The sequence below is a fragment of the Lissotriton vulgaris genome, unplaced genomic scaffold, assembly GCF_964263255.1.
Source record: "Lissotriton vulgaris unplaced genomic scaffold, aLisVul1.2 SCAFFOLD_878, whole genome shotgun sequence".
Taxonomy (NCBI): domain Eukaryota; kingdom Metazoa; phylum Chordata; class Amphibia; order Caudata; family Salamandridae; genus Lissotriton; species Lissotriton vulgaris.
The window spans coordinates 1-20,365 of NW_028251363.1; positions in this window are offsets into that span (position 1 = coordinate 1).

A 20,365-nucleotide genomic window follows, 5' to 3' on the forward strand; every position below is an offset into this window, starting at 1 on the left:
GGGAGTCTTTGCATTTTGTTGTTTGCTCCAGCCAGTGGAGTATCCAGATGGCCCTGCTGCAAAAGTGACCTGGACTTGTACTGGAACACCATCGCTGGGCTCAGCAAAGTTACGGCCCAGGGGACCGGGAGCTCCCGTGTCCTCCTTCAAGCCCGGCACAGCACGGGTGGCTCGAGGTACTTCACCTCCAACAGGACGCTATATTGCATGGCTGTCCCTGCCCTAAATGCCTACCGGGACTGGGAGGTAGCAGCGGACCGAGGGGACCAAAGGAGGGACTTGTGGACACTGGCAGACTCTTGTGTACACTCTCACTACTCACCTGTACCATCCAGACTTTGTCTCTGCCATTCGATCAGCATCCCCCACACCACCGACCCGGATGCACTGACCCTGTGCATTTTGGTAGTTGTAGTTCGCTTCATTCTGCGGCAGGCAACAGGTGAGAGCAATGAGCTTGGGGGAGGAGCCTCTGGACCTATACTCAAAGGGGGGGCAGCACTGGGACTAATTGTTGAAGCTGACCACGCAACGCAGGGCGCTGAAGAAGGCATCTAGCCGAAATGCATCTGCCTGACATACTGCTTCGCTAAATCTGCCAATTAAAGCTTGTCTTTTTCTTTGAATCCCCTATGGCCTCCGCCCTTTCTTTCGTGAATGGAGAGTCTTTGCATATATATACATATATTCACTGAAAAAACCATAGGTTATAGACTATATATAGTTAGGAATTAGCCTTTAAAAAACCTTGGAAAGTCACTGAAAAAAACATAGGTTTTAGGCCTTATATAGTTAGGAATTGTCGTGCCAGGTAGAAGGTTGTCTCGGAAACACCATGCAGTTGAAGCTTAATCCTGAGCTCCCCCACACCGGTTCACTCCACACCAATTATATATACACTTGGTGATAAGAGTAGATGCCAGTGCCAGGGACACAGGGGAACAAAACAAGGAAAGATAGGGAAAACACAGGAATCTGAATCCTAGATGCAAGAGAACTGGTCAACACTCGTCTGAACCCCTCCTGTTGATAAAGAAAGAGTGATTAGGTATATATTCTATCTTATCTGTAAGTGTTTATGCTAAAAACGCTGAGATGTATAGTACCTGGTGAGTACGTGTAATGCTTCTATCCGTAATCAATCTTCCTTCTGTTGACTTCACAGTTAGGTAAGTAATGGGGAATATGAACACTGTATTCCTATGACATAGAGGATTGCGTTAGCATTAAGGGAGTAATCACAGAACACCTATAGGTATATATCTAGTAATGGAGTGTACCTAATTGGTCCAGTGCCTTTCTGAAAGTTGACTCTCTGTTCTCCATAAAAGTAAATCCTGTGTTATAGTAGTGAGTCCCTGTCAATATAAAAGATAATATCAGAACTCTACCACATAGTCTAGTATGTCTGTATATCTATAATGAATGATAGATACCTGTCTTGCATATGTGAAGTTCGTAATCACTTCAATCTCAATTAAGCACTGACTTGTGCTACAAAGGAAATAAACCTCCTCGAGGTAACTATAAACGCAGACCAGTCTTCCGCAATTATCAGTAAACATCAATCTTCTCCGTGTATAACCCTAAAATAATGAACACGGATGAGAAAAAGTATCTCGAAATAATAAATGACTCTCCAACTTAGCTTATCAGAAGGAGAGAGTCCAGAATCGAAGCCCTACGCCGAGACGCGAGGAAATCCGTCGGAGCCCGAAAACGCCACCACCGTGACCCGGAAGCTTAGCTGGAACCCGGAAGGAACGCAAAGCGTCTTCGCTATGGAGAGGGGAGAATAAATAGCGTAAAGGCGCATGCGCTAGACTTGCGCATGCGCTTTTCTGTTGTCTGCTATTCTGCCAACCATGTCTTTGCCAACCACGGCTTCTGTGGATCGGCAGGCATGACAGGAATTAACATATAAAAAACCATTGAAATTCCTCCTATATAGTTAGCTGGACATTTTATTGATATAAAACCAATGAAATTCCACATATAGTTAGTTGCACTAACTATATATTTCGCGCATCCGCAATCCAATGCTGATGATGTCACATATTACATCATTCATGACATGGTCAGTGACATCACTGATGACATCACTGATGACATCTCAAATGACATCACTGATAACATCATCCAGTGTCTGTGTGTTTTTGTAAAGTTTGAATATGTTTTACATATTGAAGAATGAGTGGATGTATAAGAGTATGGATGAAGGATTTGATTGTATAAGTGAGTAAGTATGTGTTAGTATATGTGTGAAAATGTAAGCTGTTATGTGTTTAACTGTATAGATGAAGAAATCAAAGTGTGATTGATTTTTTACAGGACTGAGTAGGTGTGTGAGTAACTCCATGGATGAGTGGCAGTGTGTGAGTGTCTGCATAGGTGTATGAGTGCATATGATAGTGTTGTAATGATGAGTGTCTGTATGTACGAGTGACCTTATGGGTGAATGAATGAATGTGCATGTAGACGTAGGAATCAGTGAGTGCGTATGTAGTAAATGGTATTGGTGTGTCAATAGTTTCAAAAATGATACTCTGTATTTTACACTAGGTGTAACAGAGGTTATATTAGAGTGTAAAGAGGTGCATTGTATTATCACATGAAGTATATCATCAGTGGTGTGATCATTGATGTTAAATGAGCTGTCATCAGTGATGTCATCAGTGATGTCACTGACCGTGTCATGAATGATGTAATATGTGACATCATCAGCATTGGATTGCGGATGCGCGAAATATATAGTTAGTGCAACTAACTATATGTGGAATTTCATTGGTTTTATATCAATAAAATGTCCAGCTAACTATATAGGAGGAATTTCAATGGTTTTTTATATGTTAATTCCTAACTATATAAGGCCTAAAACCTATGTTTTTTTCAGTGAATTTCCAAGGTTTTTTAAAGGCGAATTCCTAACTATATATAGTCTATACCCTATGGTTTTTTAAGTGAATTTCATTGGTTTTTTAAAAGCTAATATATATATATATATATGAGTGAGTAATTAAATGTGTCTTACTGAATGCATGGGTTAGTGACTAAACTGTTTTAATGTGCGCATTAGTATGTCTGTTGTTGTGTAAGCTACTGCATGTGTTGATCAGTAGCTATATGAGTGGCTATATGTGTTATTGATTGGTTGCCCGAGTATTTGTATGGGAGACTGAGTGTGTGTGTGGGTAGCTGGCATATATAAATGACTATGCATAAGAGCCACTGATTGTGCGAGTGACTGTATGGATCATTGTGTACTTGTTTCAGTAATTGTATAACAAAGTAAGTATGTGTTAATAAATGTTTGAATAAGTAAGGCGTTGTGTGTATAACTGTATAGTTGAGGAAACGGCAGTGTGATAGATTATTTGCATGACTGATTAGATGTGTGAGTAACTCCATGGATGAGCGGCAGAGTGTGAGTGTCTGTATAGGTCTTTGTATGCAGATGATAGTGTTGTATTGATGAGTGACTGTATGTATGAGTCATTCTATGGGTAAATGAGTGGATGTGAGTATAGACCTAGGAATCAGTGTGTGCGTTTGTAGTAACTGGTATTGGTGTGTCAAAAGTTTCAAGAATGGTAGTCTGTGTTTAACACTGGGTGTATCAAAGGTTATATTAGAGTGTTAAGAGGTGCATCATATTATCACATGAATGATATCATCAGTGATGTGATCAGTGATGTCAATTGAGATGTCATCAGTGATGTCATCAGTGATGTCATTTGAGATGTCATCAGTAATGTCATCAGTGATGTCACTGACCATGTCATGAATGATGTAATATGTGACATCATCAGCAGTGGATTGCGGGTGCGCAAAATATAGTTAGTCTAACTAACTATATAGGTGCAATTTCAATGGTTTTGTATGAGTGAAATGTCCAGCTAACTATAACACCCCTTAAACTTATCGTTTTTTGAGTGAATTTCAAAGGTTTTTTCAAAGCTAATTCCTAACTATATAAGGCCTCAAACCTATGGTTTTTTCAGTGAACTTCAAAGGTTTTTTTAAATGCTAATTCCTAACTATATAAGGCCTCAAACCTATGGTTTTTTGAGTGAATTTCAAAGGTTTTTTCAAAGCTAATTCCTAACTATATAAGGCCTGAAACCTATGGTTCTTTCAGTGAATTTGCAAGTTTTTTTAAATGCTAATTCCTAACTATATAAGGCCTGAAACCTATGGTTTTTTCAGTGAATTTGCAAGATTTTTTAAATGTGAATTCTATTAGCGGATAACGTTTACATATGTTAATATCTTTGTGGGACAACCTGAGCAGCCTTAGGGATCCGAATTTTAGACCGGAGCAAGATGCTCTCTGATTGGGCCGTATTTCTTGCCTTCTGCCTCCCTGATTGTGCCGTATTTCTTGGCTTCTGCCCCCCTGATTGTGCCGTATTTCCTGCCTCATGCACCCTGATTGTGCCATATTTCTTGCCTTCTGCACCCTGATTGTGCTGTATTTTTTGCCTTCTGCTCCCTGATTGTGCCGTATTTGTTGCCTTCTGCCCACTAATTGTGCCGTTTTTTCTTGCCTTCTGCCCACTGATTGTGCCGTTTGTCGGGCCTTCTGTCGCCTGATTGTGCCGTTTTTTGTGACCCTGCCCCCCTCATTGTATTATCTTTGCCAGTGTTGGTTCGCTGCTGGTATTGCCTTTGTCCGTGTTTTTTTTTTGCTGCCGTTATTGTCTTTGCCAGTGTTTTTTTCTGCCGTTATTGTCTTTGCCAGTGATTGTTTGCTGCCGTTATTGTCTTTGCCAGTGCTTGTTCTCTGCTGGTATTATCTGTGCCAGAGCTGTGTGGGCTGTGGGAGCTGTGTGGGCTGTGAGAGCTGTGTGGGCTGTGAGAGCTGTTTGGGCTGTGAGAGCTGTGTGGGCTGTGAGAGCTGTTGGGCTGTGAGAGTGTGGGCTGTGTGGGCTGTGCTGTGAGAGCTGTGTGGGCTGTGAGAGCTGTGTGGGCTGTGAGAGCTGTGTGGGCTGTGAGAGCTGTGTGGGCTGTGAGGCCTGTGAGAGCTGTGTGGGCTGTGAGAGCTGTGGGGCTGTGAGAACTGTGTTGGCTGTGAGAGCTGTGTGGGCTGTGAGGGCTGTGTGGGCTGTGAGGGCTGTGTGGGCTGTGAGAGCTGTGTGGGCTGTGAGAGCTGTGTGGGCTGTGAGAGCTGTGTGGGCTGTGAGCTCTGCTTCTTTTGTGCCTCGGTCTACCTAGGGGGGCTGTGAGAGCTGTGTGGGCTGTGAGAGCTGTGTGGGATGTGAGAGCTTTGTGGCTGTGAGGACTGTGTGTGGCTGTGAGGTCTCTGTGGGCTGTGAGAGCTGTTTGGGCTGTGAGAGTGTGAGCCATGTGGGCTGTGAGAGCTGTGTTGGCTGTGAGAGCTGTGTGGGCTGTGAGAACTGTATGGGCTGTGTTGGCTGTGAGAGCTGTGTGGGCTGTGAGGGCTGTGAGGGCTGTGTGGGCTGTGTGGGCTGTGAGGGCTGTGTGGGCTGTGAGAGCTGTGTTGGCTGTGAGAGCTGTGTGGGCTGTGAGAGCTGTGTGGGCTGTGAGAGCTGTGTGGGCTGTGAGAGCTGTGTGGGCTGTGAGCTCTGCTTCTTTTGTACCTCGGTCTACCTAGCACAAGATGGATGCCAACACTTCCTGGTTTGTAGTGTTGTAGTGTTGACAGCCAATGAGCATGCAGCTTTCTCTGGAAGGCATTCTGATTGGCTGCTACTGTCTATCAACACTCCAAAACAGAAACAGTTGGCAGCCATCTTGTGCCTCAGTAGACTAAGGCACAGGAAAGCAGGAAAACAAATGTGTAGAACTCAAAAAGGGGGCAGGGTAGAAGCACCCTGATCCTCTAGGCCTGCTCAGGGGGTACCACAAGGACCCCCAAGGCCCCTAAAATTATTATTATTTTTTTGAAAAATCGCGGGGTGCTCGCACGGTGCACGCATGGTGCTCGCACTGTGCGTGCCTATAGATATATAATTGATTTCAACTTGAATTTTCTCAGCAACTACTGGAGGTATTTACACCATTTAAGCGAAAGCGTGATCTGCGAATCAGACTCTACCATTTTGCCAAATTTCTTGTAATTCCGTTCAGCCGTTCGGGCTGTAGCCGTGTCTAAAGGTCCTATGGAAAATTGCATGGGGAAAACACATTTTGAGACCCCCCTTTTTTCTCGGACCCCCCTTCACGAATCCCCCCGAAACTTTCAGGGAAGGAGCGGAGCAAAACGCGCCATCTTCTTTGAGAAATTCACATAGATTGATCAACCGGTGCCAAAGTTATTCCCAATAGAATGTTGCGGATTTCCTATGGAAACTAGGTCCTAACTATATATACCTACTGGCGACCGCCAGTCGGTAATTACCTACTGGCGGTCGCCAGTAGGTATATATAGTTAGGATTTTTTCTCTATGGGATTTTTGAAAATTCTATGTCTAATAACTTTGGCGTTTGTGGACGGAATTGGCTGAAATTTTCAGGAAAATGGAACATTTTGTTTCTGAGCAGCCCCTGACAATTTGGGGGGGTTTCATCAAGGGGGGGCCGAGAAAAAAGGGGGGTCCCAAAACGCGTTTTTCCCATGTTAATTTCCATAGGGCGGTTGGCCTCACTTTTAGCTCGAACGGCTGAATGGATTTGCACGAAACTTGGCAAAATTGTAGGGACTGTTAGCCCGATGTGCCTTTGCTATGTCTCAATATATGTGCTCCAGTGGATTTTGAGTAATTTAGGTTCAAAAAAAGATATATATCTGGGCGGAGCCTAACCACACATCTGATCTGATTGGCTGTCAGCACTTCATCCAAGAAGTGTTGGCAGCCATCTTGGGACCAATATACATGATAGCACCTCATTAAAAAGCATTGTAGTTAATAGAGGGTTTTAGGACTTTAGTTACATTATAAATCATTTGTTGATGGTACCATACTCGTTTTAGGAATTGTGGTGGGTTCTAAGGTGATTTTACCATGTGAAAAAACCTTCTGCTGTGATATCATGAATATTGTTTGAAAGAAAACTAATATCTCATGATTTTCCCACAGTGGTTTGGAAGGGGATCTATAAGCTAAACTGAAAGCATATTTTCTGTAAATTCACATTATCTTTCTCAGTCATGTGAAAATGAAGTCTGACATTCTCAGTAAAACATGTACATCCAACAAGGACAGAGACTGTCAGTTGATTCCTTTGTGTTCTACTGCAGCCTCCTAGAGTGTTCTAAAGAACAACTAGAGCGCTAACAGTCCTACTTATTACAAAGCTATGGCACACCTGAAGCCATCTTGATTGGAATAAATTGGTAACTCTTAAAACATTTAATTTAAAAAAAAACAACATGAGGGGGTATATTTTGCCATAGAAAGTATGATTAGTGCTGCAGAATGAACAATTAGGGCACATTTTGAGTGACTTCTCAAATCCTTTTCTATTTCATTAAAACATTCTGACATGCAGTCTCCCAAAATGGCCACCAGAGACAAAAGAGCCCAAATGTAGCCCAAATATCACCCAGATGTAGCCCAAGTATAGCCCAATGACAGAATGTCCCAGAGTGTTCTAAAGAACAACTAGAGCGCTAACAGTCCTACTTATTACAAAGGCATGGCACACCTGAAGCCATCTTGATTGGAATAAAGTGGTAACTCTTAAAACATTTAATTTAAAAAGAAACAACATGAGGGGGTATATTTTGCCATATAAAGTATGATTAGTGCTGCAGAATGAAAAATTAGGGCACATTTTGAGTGACTTCTCAAATCCTTTTCTATTTCATTAAAACATTCTGACATGCAGTCTCCCAAAATGGCCACCAGAGACAAAAGAGGCCAAATGTAGCCCAAATATCACCCAGATGTAGCCCAAGTATAGCCCAATGACAGAATGTCCCAGAGTGTTCTAAAGAACAACTAGAGCGCTAACAGTCCTACTTATTACAAAGGTATAGCACACCTGGAGCCATTGTGATGGGAATAAAGTGGTAACTCTTAAAACATTTAATTTAAAAAGGAACAAAATGAGGGGGTATATTATGCAATAGAAGGTATTATTAGTGCTGCAGAAAGAAAAATTAGGGCACATTTTGAGTGACTTTTCAAATCCTCTTCTATTTCATTAAAAAATTCTGACATGCAGTCTCCCAAAATGGCCACCAGAGACAAAAGAGCCCAAATGTAGCCCAAATATCACCCAGATGTAGCCCAAGTATAGCCCAATGACAGAATGTCCCAGAGTGTTCTAAAGAACAACTAGAGCGCTAACAGTCCTACTTATTACAAAGGTATGGCACACCTGAAGCCATCTTGATTGGAATAAAGTGGTAACTCTTAAAACATTTAATTTAAAAAGGAACAACATGAGGGGGTATATTTTGCCATATGAATTATGATTAGTGCTGCAGAAAGAAAAATTAGGGCACATTTTGAGTGACTTCTCAAACCCTCTTCAATTTCATTAAAACATTCTGACATACAGTCTCCCAAGATGGCCACCAGAGACAAAAGAGCCTAAATGTAGCCCAAATATCACCCAGATGTACCCCAAGTATAGCCCAATGACAGAATGTCCCAGAGTGTTCTAAAGAACAACTAGAGCGCTAACAGTCTTACTTATGACAAAAGTATGGCACACCAGAATCCATCTTGATTGGAATGAAGTGGTAAGTCTGAAAACACTCAATTTAAAAAGGAACAACATGAGGGGGTTAATTTTGCCATAGAAAGTATGATTAGTGCTTCAGAAAGAAAAATTAGGGATCATTTTGAGTGACTTCTCAAATCCTCTTCTATTTCATTAAAAAAATTCTGACATGCAGACTGAAACATGCACTTTGAATACCAGCAGCAGACGTCCCTGGTGAGCAGTAGCTTTACTACAGTGATCTAATGTGCAACTAGAGTGCCAACATTCAGAATTTATGGCAAATGTGTGACACATCTGAATGCCTTCTTGATGGAACCAAAGTAAACAAGCATTGAAAATGCAATAGATCTCGCCCTCGTTTAAGTTAAAGCCATTCTGTTTGTAATGAGTTGGCTTTTTAGCTTTGCTTTTATTAGTGTTTTTTCAACTTTCATGTAAATAACATGCATCTGTATGCATATAAGTATATGTATGCATGCATTTATGTTTGTATTATTATAGATATACAGATGATATATTTTTATATATGTATGTATATATATATATTCACTGAAAAAACCATAGGCTATAGACCATATATAGTTAGGAATTAGCATTTACAAAACCTTGAAAATTCACTGAAAAAACCATAGGTTATAGACCATATATAGTTAGGAATTAGCATTTACAAAACCTTGAAAATTGACTGAAAAAACCATAGGTTATAGACCATGTATAGTTAGGAATTCGCATTTACAAAACCTTATTTTACTCACACAAAACCATTTAAATTCCATATATAGTTAGTTGCACTAACTATATATCGCGCACCCGCAATCCACTGCTGATGATGTCACATATTACATCATTCATGACATGGTCAGTGACATCACTAATGACATCACTGATGACATCTCAAATGACATCACTGATGACATCACTGATGACAACATCCAGTGACTTTATGTTTCTGTAAAGTTAAAATATGTCTTACATATTGAAGAATGACTGGATGTATAAGTGTCTGGATGAAGGATTTAGTAGGTGCATGACTGACTGTATGAGTGAGTGATTAAATGTGTCTCACTGAGTGCATGGGTTAGTGACTAAACTGTCTTAATTTGTGCATCATTATGTCTGTTGTTCTGTAAACTGTTGCGTGTGAGTATATGAGTAACTGTATGGGTTATTGATTGGTTGCCCAAGTATTTGTATGGGAGACTGAGTGTGTGTGTGGGTGGCTGGGAGGTGTATGACTCTGTGCATAGATGTGTGAGCAGTTGATTCACTAGATGTATGGTTTCAAAAGTGCATGTGGAAACAACTGTATGGGCGGTTGACTGTGTGCATGAGTGTATTGGTGAGTGAATGGATATCTCAGTGCAACATGTCAAAGTAAGTACATATGTAAAACACAGTACATGTGAGAGTTGACATATATAAATAACTGTGCATAAGAGCCAGTGAATGTGTGAGTGGCTGTATGGATCATTGTGAACTTGTATCAGGGATTGTATAAGAGAGTAAATATGTGTTAGTATATGTTTGAATAAGTAAAGTTTGTATAACTGTATAGTTGAGGAAATGGAGGTGTGATTGATTCTTTGCATGACTGACTAGGTGTGTGAGTAACTCCATGGATGAGTGACAGTCTGTGAGTGTCTGTTTACACTGATTGTATCTAAGGTTATATTAGAGTCTGAAGAGGTTCATCGTATTATCACATGAATGATATCATCAGTGATGTGATCAGTAATGTCAAATGAGATGTCATCAGTGATGTCATCAGTGATGTTATTTGAGATGTCATCCGTGATGTCATTTGAGATGTCATCAGTGATGTCATCAGTGATGTCACTGACCATGTCATGAATGATGTAATATGTGACATCATCAGCAGTGGATTGCGGGTGCGCGATATATAGTTAGTGCAACTAACTATATATGGAATTTCAATGGTTTTGTGTGAGTAAAATAAGGTTTTGTAAATGCGAATTCCTAACTATATATGGTCTATAACCTATTGTTTTTTCAGTGAATTTTCAAGGTTTTGTAAATGCTAATTCCTAACTATATATGGTCTATAACCTATGGTTTTTTCAGTGAATATATATATATATATATATATATATTACCGACTGGCGGTCGCCAGTAGGTATATATAGTTAGGATTTTTTCCCGCACCATCAGAAATATTATCAAACGTAACTGGTCCCTAATTACTAGTGATCCAGTTATAGGTGATCATTTTAAGGGGGCTCCCTTGATTGCCTATAAACGTGCTAGATCTATGGGCAGCTATCTGGTTTCAAGCAGTCCTGAAACCCGTGCAGTGACTCCTTGAATAGACAAGAGCAAAGGGTTCTTGCGCTGTCCTACTTGCAAGGCATGCAAGAATGGAGTCAGTAAGAAGGAATACACTACGCCTTTCAACCAAATACCGACCACCATCAGGTATAAGTTGACTTGTCGTACTGAATACGCTGTGTACGTGTTGGAGTGCCCTTGTGGCCTACGATATGTGGGAAGTACAAGGCCACAAGTTTTCAAACGGATACTCCAACACCTCAGGGCCATCACTAATGGCGATACAGCGTATCCAGTAGCCAGAAACTTTGAGTCCATGCACAATAAGAAGGCTGCTGATTAGCGCTATTTCGTAATAGACACAGTCCCTCCCCAGAGGAGAGGTGGAGACCGTGACCTTTTACTGCGCAGATTAGAAACACGACATATTATCTTACTCGACACCAAGAGCCCTAATGGTCTTAATGCAGGGGAGGACTGCCACACATATCTGTAAGGAATAAAATCTGTCTCTAGTCCATTTTGCATACTAATATTTTAAAACAATAGTAGCTGCCTCAGACCATATATCACATTTTAATATCACTATTTTCTTCACAATTTATCACAGGGTAGCACATTTGCCTTGGAGTAGGTAATCCATAAAATATATTTTTTGCATTGTATATGTTAGGAGGCAATAATGTGTACATAATAGGATCAGTAATTGCACTATGCAATGAATATTACTATATCATGCACTTCTCTCAGGCAGTATAGAATTCTTCAAAGGAAGGGTTTTAAACTTTTAGCGCAGTGGCTATTTATATTTATTTATTTTAACCGTTTTCTGCCTGTGAGAAACTATAAATTACGTTTACATGTGTGTGTGTATATATATATTCACTGAAAAAACCATAGGTTATAGATCATATATAGTTAGGAATTCGCATTTACAAAACCTTATTTTACTCACACAAAACCATATCATGAACATAGGCAATAAAAGTTTTGCATTTTTTATCAGCAGAAATATGTCGCCAAAGCATTCTAATTAGCTTGATACATATGACCCCAAGTGAGGCCTGTCTTGCAACATGGTGCATCTTTTTCATCACTGCTGCATCGGTTTCATGTGGCACGGTTTTAAAACAGCATGACACATTTGCCTAGATGCATCAATTTGTAATTTTGACGCCTCATAACATATCTTTTGCACCGCCACTGCGTCACAAAACTGACGCACAGTGGCGCAAAAGAAGCATACATATATCATAAATCTGTCCCTAACATTTTAAATAATTAATTCAGGATGACAATAAGGTGTGGTCTCTCCTGAGGTTTGTTTAAGGTGAGACCTACTCAGGGTTACAGATCAATTTTACGCTTGTTGAAGAATACAGAGGAGATAATACATGTGAAGGACTACCAATAAAGTAAGTCATGTCCTCTTATTACATCATTCATGACATGGTCAGTGACATCATCAGCAGTGCATTGCGGGTAAAAAGAGTAGAAAACATTTACCTTATAATTCTTGTTAACTTTTTAAAATATTTTTTCATACTTTCAATCTATAAAAGAGAGAACAAACATTTCCAAAAATATTAAAACATGTATTTAAAAATTAGAAAAGAGAAGGGAAAAGGTTAAAAAACAAACAGTTTTTCAACAACTTTGACATTTACAGAAGACTCTGCTTCTCTACGTCCCCTACACAATCCTAAAGATATATATTTTAAACAAACAGTATCTTCATGCTGATGAAGTGAGGCCTATTTTGGAACATGGTGCTTTTTTTGCACTGCTGATGTCTCACAATAGTGATGCAATAGCAGCGCAAAAGAGATGTAAAGCCATCATAAAATTGTGTCTAACATTGTAAATGATTGTTTCAGGATGCAAATAAGATGTGTCCTTTCAAGAGGTTTCTTTGAGGTGAGGCCTATTCAGTTTTTTTTTTTAAAAAAACAGTACCCAGAAGTGCAGCACTGTAAGCATTAACTTTGACACTTACAGAAGACTCAGTTTCTCCATATCTACCTCACATTTCTAAATGTATATCATAAGTACAAAAAGCAGAACATTAATTATACATGTTAAATGGTTTATTTTTGCTGTTCTCAGAATGTATCAAATTTCACTTAAATCAGTGACTTGAAGGTATTCATCATGTAACAGCGGGGAAAAAAAAACACAATCAAAATGATTGTGTTTAAAAAACCCATACAACCTAAGAAATCTGAATTCAAAACTCCTTAAAATTAACTTACTTTCCATAATGTCGAAGGATGTCCTATGAACAGCGTCCACTCTGTTGTGCTATAAATATTTTCAGCCCGCCACTTTCTGAAAGAAAACCTCCATCGTTTTGAAAAATATGTTACATACAATAAAACACTTCTCACATTCTACCACATGTTTCCACTTGGCCAAATCATGTTGCAGCGATTCACAACTCTTGTAATTCTTCCAATCAAATCCCGTCATTTTCTATTTTCGCAACTTTCAAAAAGAAAACATTTAAGATTATTTTCACAATCCTGGACTACTAATATCTTACCCTTCTTTCTCACTCATGTTCTCCTTTTCCTATGACACTGATACTGCTTACTATGAAGCAGACTTACTTGCATCAGGTTTATATAGTTGGATTTTTAAATTGACATTATAATTAAAAGTTTTGGACCAATAATCTAGACAGCATTGCAGACTTACATTCCCTCTACTTGATGAACGTTTTGCAATTCCTCAGAGGAAATCCCAAGATTCTTTCCTTAAAATTTTGGTTTTAAAAACACCAGGTAAGAATTTTTAAGGTCAAACGGCAATTTTTTTTTGAAAGTTACAACAGAATCGTTGCAGAATGACCAGCCATTTCGAGACTTTAAATAAGCTGTGTAATGTCCTGATGTTGTTGAAGGACCATCGTGATAGATAATTGCTACAGTTACAAAAGTCCTTCCTGATATTGACAGCTGAGAAGCAACAATTTTTTTTATTAAAGTTTACAATTTTGATACATCAGGCCGACATCGTTGGATCATTAAAATGACATACTGGCCATATCTTCGTATAAATAATGTTGACATCATTTCAGATTTACATTGGCTACACTCCATGTTGTGATCCGCTGCATTTACTAGCTTATTAAAAGAGACTGATTTACTGTCTGGCAAAGTTAAATATATAAATCTTTCTGAGTCTACACTAGTAGTACTTGATACCAATACCATACAGTTCTCGCAGTCATGCTGCCATTGATAAGAAAGCCCAAACAGGTGATCTACATCTACACCCTCATCTTGCAATACATCAAGCATATACATTAAAAACTCCTGACAATCCTGCTGATTATTTTCAGAGAAGTCTGTTTGACCTGAACATTCATCTAACAGATAACGAACTTCAGACACACTTTCTACTTTTGTTCGATCAGTGCTACATTTCTCTAACACAGAATTCAACAAGCAGCATAAACTTTGTTCCGAATTGAACACAATCTGTTCTTTTAAAGTCTCTAGTGAAAAGAGAACATTAACCACTACATTTGCATAGCAGTTGACACCAGAACTGTTTTCAAATTGAAAACCGACAACATCTTCAACAGAATCCACTTTCTTTCTGCTTACAATTTTCGGTTCATCGACTTTTGGGCTTTTTGCTACAACCTCCCTACTATTACTGATATTTCTTCGTTTCCGGCCTACCACACGTTTCTCAAACAAAGGATATTGAGGCAAATGTGGCGCATACTCTTTTCTTAACCTGTTGTATTCCTTAACACAATCTAGATCCGCACAAATGTTTGTGACATCACAGTCAATCAAGTACAATCCCGATAAAGTTCTAACTCGTGACAATGCCACATATGCCATACCCTCCTTGAACACAGAACTGCCAATATTCACCAATGCACTATCTACACTTAAACATTGCGATTTATGGATTGTCACCGCATATGCCAAGCAAACAGGAAACTGTTTACGGCGAACATATAAGTCTTTAACAAGCAAAAACCTAGCAGAACAACGACCAATTAGCTGTACTTCCTCAATACCATCAAATTTAATTTTTAAAAATTCAATTCCATCTCTACTTCTGTATTTCTCAAAATCAACAACATTACCCATTGATCCATTTACCAGACCTCTTTCAACATGTAAATTCCTTCTTAAAATGATTCGGCAATTTAAACACACATTCAAAGTCTTTTCAAAACCCGCTGTTTTAGATATAGTCTTCTCTAATGAATCCAATTTTGATTTCAAATTCTCAGACAAAATAATTGTTGATCCCATATGCTCTATTCTGTCAATAGCTTCAAGTTTCACAATCTCTTGCTTTTCTAAATTCAACATTTTGTTGTTGAAGATGGCACATTCTGCAAGAGTTGGCATCAAACATATTCCGGATTTCTTCTCAGTAATTTTCTGAAAAATATTCTCAGGCACAATGTCTTGTTCTGGATATAAATTTGACAGTAATCGTGCATTTAAAGCTTCTTTTCCATGCTCGGTCACTTTTCCAATTCTAATATCTTGTAGAATATTCTTGTAATCTTCATCCTTCGCCTGACGCATATTTTCATGCAGTTCAGCATAATTGAAATTTAACCATATATTGACGTTGCTAATGCTCCCTAGGCACTTCATGGTATCTTCATGCGTGAGTATTTTGAACACAGGTTGTCCTTTTACTGGTGTCAGCTGCAGAAGATCTCCAAAAACAATGATGTGTTTGCCACCAAATAACACTTCATACTCAGTTTTAAGAACTTCTTGCATTCTCAAATGCACAAAGGCAAGCATGACATTGGAAACGATGCTTACTTCGTCAATGATAAGAAGTTTCATTTTCCTCAAGACTCTTGAAACTTCACAACAAGCATCCCCAGATAACTTGTGGTATTGTAATTTGTTGTCATGCTCCACCGGCAGCATCAATAGACGATGCAAAGTAATCCCTTTAATGTTATCAGCTGCCAGTCCAGTTGGAGCGGTCACAACACAAGACAGCGATGACTCAGTCCTTTCCTGCAAATAACATGAAATTGCTTTAATGAGGAAACTTTTTCCAGTTCCCGCTTCTCCACTCACGTACAGTCGGACAGGCTTCAACGATGTACATGAGCACTCTTTCTTCTCATGACTTAATCCATGCTCAATTTGCTTGGTAACTTCATCATATATTTTCCTCTGCTCAACGTTGAGTTGTTTTTCCAAGTCTTCTAAGTTAACTGCATCCTCCTGAGCATGTGCCATGGCTCTTTCCACTTCATTCATAGCAGTGGCAGCTTCATTTTCGATAATAGGTCCTCCTAGTGGATCCTGACTCAATGAAACAGAACTCTGACTGTCCTGAGAACTGTCTCTGGCAATCTCGGCTGCAATCGTTGCTTCCTGCTCAATTTCCAAAGTCAACATTTCTTGATATTTGGGAAAAGCAGGACATTCTATGGTCTCCTTAGCAGCAGTGAAAGAGTCTTCGTAACAGAGGAAATCTCCAAGCAGTTCCTCTTCTGCACGCCAAGGCTTGAAAAGTTGCAAAAGTGCTAAATAGAAAAACTCCTTTTTTTCTGGAGATTCGCCACTCAATTTTCGATGGTTTACTAATTGGCATTTTCTTTGCTTGACCAGACATCCCTCACTTCCAATTACAGCATACACTCCTTTCTCAATATCTTCTTTGATGTTCCTCTTGAATATATAATTTTGTAGAACCTCATATAGACAAACATTCTCAAGGTGACTGCTTCGATTTGGATAATATGTATCCAACATGTTGGTCTTCAAAATGTCGGAACTGTTTGGTTCCTTTTCTGCCAAATACTCAATTTCCCGGACAGGTTTTAGAACTCGATTTCGCGTTGCAGCAAGACCAAGACTCGCCCAAACGATACTCCTGGATTTGGCATAGAGACTTGCTGAGGACAACCGGTCAGAACATTCGTAAGCTCCGATTTCTCGATGCGACAACATCCTCAGACTGAAACTGTACAACTTCTTGCTGAGACTCTTTTCATGGGAAATGTCCTCCCACATATCCTTCAATTCTGTCTTTTCTTTTTTGGTGATGTAAGATGTCACATACCGAGCCACAGCCATACAGTTGTCAGCCACAAACTGTATATCCATGTTAGCATTCCACATGGACAAAATCACTGGGTTGTAGTCGTTGATGTACTTGGACTCTTCATTCCTTTTCAAATTGTATGTATTTTTGGGTGATTTCCTCGTCACATTATGTCGCAGCGAAGACATCAAACTGTTCACTCTTCCTTTAGAAATCACCGGTCGTGGAAAGTTGAAACGACATTTGGTGTAGAACTTGTCCTTGTTTCTGAATTTACGACGACAGTACTTTCCACAACGATGGCTTTGGAAACGTAGAACTTGTTCTCTTAGGCTTTTCTTCTCCGTTGCGTTTGGAACAGCACACGTAGAATACTGTTCTATGAAATTCATCACAAAGTCATCCGGATCTGTTCCAAATTTAGGTGCATCCTTGATCCACAACAACATATGTATATGAGGAGCACCTCTTGCTTGGTACTCCTTTCTCCAGAAGAAATCCAACACCTCTCCAAGAGGTGGATTCTTCTTATTTGTGATGAAAGACATCATAGCTTCAAATCTATGATTGAAGTACCTGCATACATTCACTGGATCCAAAGAACACAGTTCTCCAGGTGTCTTGAATTCAATGTTTTCAATATTTCCATTTGCCTCTCGTAGAAATTCAAGTAAGTCTTCCCAGCCATACTCGGCACAGCTCAGAGTAAGGAACCATGTTGGAGTTCCTAAGTTCCTCAGCATACATTTCAAATCACCATGACGACGGTACCAGTACTCATTAGTACCACGCTGACACGCCATGAGATTAATTAGGTGAGAATCCAAAATACTGTCTTGGACATTGACTTTATGCATAAAGTCACTTGCCGAGATGTTTCGCATCTGTATACCACTTTTTAAGATGTGGTTCACTGCATATGACAGTCCAGACAGATCGCTTTCAAACAGGAGATGAAACAAATAGGGAATGCATTGACGAAACCTAGGATCTTCTGCATACAATCGTAAAGTCCGGTATTCAGACGCAGGAATTTGATGAGGTCGCTCATCATATCTTCCTCCTCGACCTGTGGGAAATAGCTGTGGGAAACACCGAGCTTCCAAACTTTCCTCCCAAACACTAATGGGACTCCCTTTGGCTTGTTTCATTTGAAACAACTCAATTGCATTCCCCATGACTTCCTTGGAATGCAAAGGATGAACACTATAATGTTCATATATTTCTTCACTTTTAGAGGCCTCTACTTTCTCAATTTGGCCAGCACACAAATCGCTATTCTCTTCATCACTTTCTTCCTCTTCTGCAACATATACATTTATATAGTACTTCAAATACAATGTTGCCCTTTTGACTTTCCTAACATCCACTAAATCTTGCCATATTTTCTTATTCTTTGTCGGAACCCCATTAACCAAGATAACCAGAGGTTCCTCTTCCACTTTTTCTACTCCAATTGTGTTAATGTTTTTGTTCAAATCTAGAGGCAAATAAACAACTCTTCCCTTTAATCCTCTCTGTAAATCTGCTGGAGGCAACTTCCCTGTCTTTGGCTCCATTCTTACAATAGCCTGAAAGGGATGGATACTTTGAATCAAAATAGATTCATAAGTATTTAAATCCTTCAATTCAGAAGGAACCTCAACCAATTCAAGATTATTATGAACCGCCCTAGCAGGCATCTGGTTTTGGTTTAATTTGTTACAACAATAAGTACACACACGTTGATCTGATCCCAAATCAAAACAATTTTCTACCATCAAGTATGTGGCGAAATCCTTCCATTCACTATTATTTTCCCTTTCACTTTTTGCATATAAATCCACTAACTTAGTCTGATTCTTATAATAAGTGCGTCGACAACACACACAAGTGAAATTAGGCCTCTCACTTGATTTCATCTGAAACGTGGCAATTTCCTTCTGAAATTTATCTGTACTAGAAACCTGTACATCATCTTCAACATTACCTTCTACTTCTGGGTCAATTTGAACATTCTCATCTTTACTACCAAAGTAACAAAACTCAATTTCTTCACAAATATTCTTGACATCTATTTCAGAACCATGCAAAAGAGCAGCACATAATTGTTTAAGCATAATTGCTGGACTCTTAGCATAATACAACATTCTCACTAATTTTCTCACTATATTATGATGCACTGCTAGCATCCTGAAATGATGAAAAACACTCTGGCATACTCTCCTGGAAAGACAAGCCAGTGAATGACCACGCAAACCTGTCATTTGTCTCACTCTGCAAGGATCTAAATCTTGCAACAACTTCATTTTCTGCTTCAAACTTTTCTTATTAAATGTCCGTATAAAATCACAAAGCAAATTGATGGAAACCTGTCGCACACTACAAATAGAACTACACTTCCAAATGTACACAGGGCCCTTAGGACGTCTTCCTAAAACATCATTACCTAACACCTCGTCTGTCTCTGTTGTCACAAGTTTTTCTTTTTCAACTGGACAACCATCCTTCACTTCATAAGCTCGACCACTGGTGTCAACTGCAAACACCAAATCATTATCCTGAAAATAACTCTCCTCATTAAAAAATGCCTCACAACTTGAACTATGCATCCATTGTCCAGAAAAAACTTCACAAAAGTTACTACGATTTACTACTCTTTTCCACCTACTATTTGATTTGAAATCAGAAATTACCTTGCTTAGTTTCCTAATTCTATTGATTACCAAAATAAACAACTTTCGCTTAATTTCAAAAGCATGATCAATAATTTTCTCTACATTTTTCTTCTTCTTATAAAATGCCACTTTCTGTTGGCCTTTCTTAATATTTTTTAATAAATTAACTATTATCCTGTTGCGGAACATTCGTTTTCGAATGTCCCTAAACTGTTGTTTCCTTCTACTATCATGCACAGAGTTATCTCTTGCTCTACCAGTAACATTTTTGATTGGGCTTTCCTTTCCATTGAAATTACTTTTCTTTTTCTGGACTGAAACATTTTTTGTAGAAATACTTTTTTTACTAGAAATATTTCTTAAGAATGATTTTGTGCTCTTACCCGGAGCTTTCTTGGTGATTTCACAAATATTTTGGGAAGAGGACTGCTGCAATAATACATGATCTTGTTGTCTTTGACGTTTTCTAGCCTTTCTAATTCGATTCTCAGTTGGCATTTTTCAAATTTTGAAATGATCTGCAGTTGAATCTGTGGAAAAATATAATAAAAAATGTTATTAACCACTATTACCAAACAGTAAATGAATAACAATCATCAAAAACTTAACACCCTACTTATTATTTAACATAGCAAATCTTTTGCATCAGCACTGCGTCACAAAAATGACACACAGTGGTACAAAACAGGCATACAACAATCATAAATCTCTCCCTAACATTTTAAATGATT